This window comes from Suricata suricatta, chromosome 2 (assembly GCF_006229205.1).
Source record: "Suricata suricatta isolate VVHF042 chromosome 2, meerkat_22Aug2017_6uvM2_HiC, whole genome shotgun sequence".
Classification (NCBI taxonomy): domain Eukaryota; kingdom Metazoa; phylum Chordata; class Mammalia; order Carnivora; family Herpestidae; genus Suricata; species Suricata suricatta.
In genome coordinates, this window is record NC_043701.1 from 132,169,332 (window position 1) to 132,170,868 (window position 1,537).

At 43.2% G+C, this 1,537-nt stretch overlaps 1 protein-coding gene across 1 annotated transcript in view; it reads right to left on the reverse strand.

Moving 5' to 3' along the window:
• The window catches only part of NPFFR1 (neuropeptide FF receptor 1), a 12,033-nt gene that overhangs the window by 5,806 nt on the left and 4,690 nt on the right, over nucleotides 1–1,537 (reverse strand). The gene's annotated exons all lie outside the window — the stretch shown is intronic.

Below are 1,537 nucleotides of genomic sequence, written 5' to 3' on the forward strand. Positions count from 1 at the left end.
TGTGTTTTGTATCTTAAAGTCCTCATATGAGTGACATCATGTGATATTTGTCTTTCTCTAATTTCATTTAGAACAATACCCTCTAGTCTCATCCATGTAGTCGCAAATGGCAAGATTTCATTCTTTTTGATTGCCAAGTAATACTCCATTGTGTATATACACCACATCTTCTTTATCCATTCATCCGTCAATGGACATTTGGGCTCTTTCCATACTTCGGCTATTGTCGATAGTGCAGTTATAAATGTTGGGGTGCATGTGCACCTTCGAAAAGCATACCTGTATCCCTTGGATAAATACCTAGTAGTGCAATTGCTGGGTCATAGGGTGGTTCTATTTTTAATGTTTTGAGGAACCTCCATACTGTTTTCCAGAGTGGCTGCACCAGTTCGCATTCCCACCACAGTGCAAAAGAGATCTTCTTTCTCCACATCCTTGCCAACATCTGTTGTTGCCTGAGTTGTTAATGTTAGCCATTCTGACAGGTGTGAGGTGGTATCTCATTGTGGTTTTGATTTATATTTCCCTGATGATGAGTGATGTTGAGCATTTTTTCATGTGTTGGTTGGCCATCTGGATGTCTTCTTTGGAGAAGCGTGTATTCGTGTATTTTGCCCATAGAAACAGAAATCTTGTTTGGTTCCTCACTCGAGCAAACCAATTATCTAAAAAAATTACATAACAGGGGTGCCTAGTGGGCTCAGTCAGAAGAGTGTGCAACTCTTCATCTCAGGGTCATGAGTTCGAGCCCCATGTTGGGTGTAGAGATTGCAATAAACAAAGTTTAAAAAATTATGTCACAGGGAATTTGAGTACTGGATGCTGGGTAATTGATAATATTAGGACAGAACTATCAATTTGTTTGGTATCATAATGATACTGTCATTATGTACATTTTGCTTTTAGTCCTATTTTTTAGCAATACAAACTGGAAATGTTTTTGGATGAAAGGAAGTGATGGATATTCCAAAGAGAGGTGGGGGTATGCGTGAAACAAGATTAGCTTTGAGTTGCCCATCATCAAAGGTGGAGAATGTGCACATGGGATTTCTTTATACTCTCCTCCCTTGTAATAGTTCACCAAGCTATATATTCTTGTGTACGCTCACTATAATGTTCTCTCTTGTGCATGTCTGACATCTTCCATATTAATATAAAGATGTTTGGGTGCAACTGGACGCCCTGGAACACTTCAGCCAAGGGGAGTCACCTCCTCCTCTCACTGTGCACCTGAAGTTTGCTGTGTCTCCGCCTCCAACCCCACCAGCCCCGGTCATGCCAGCTCATTGGCCCTTGAGCGTCTCTAGCCTCTGGATCCCAAGTGTTGGGTGGGTCTCCAGGCTAGCGGCTGAGCTCTGGATGTGACAGAAGACTCCCCAAAGATTCTCCATCCCCTGAAACAGGCCACATGCCGTCCCAGAGGAAGGCAGGAGGAGAGTTTATGAGACAACATCATGAGTCACCGCATCTAATGGCTTCCCAGAGGAGCTGTGGTTGGACACTGAACTCTTTTCCAAAGGTGGCTGGGGACGCACAC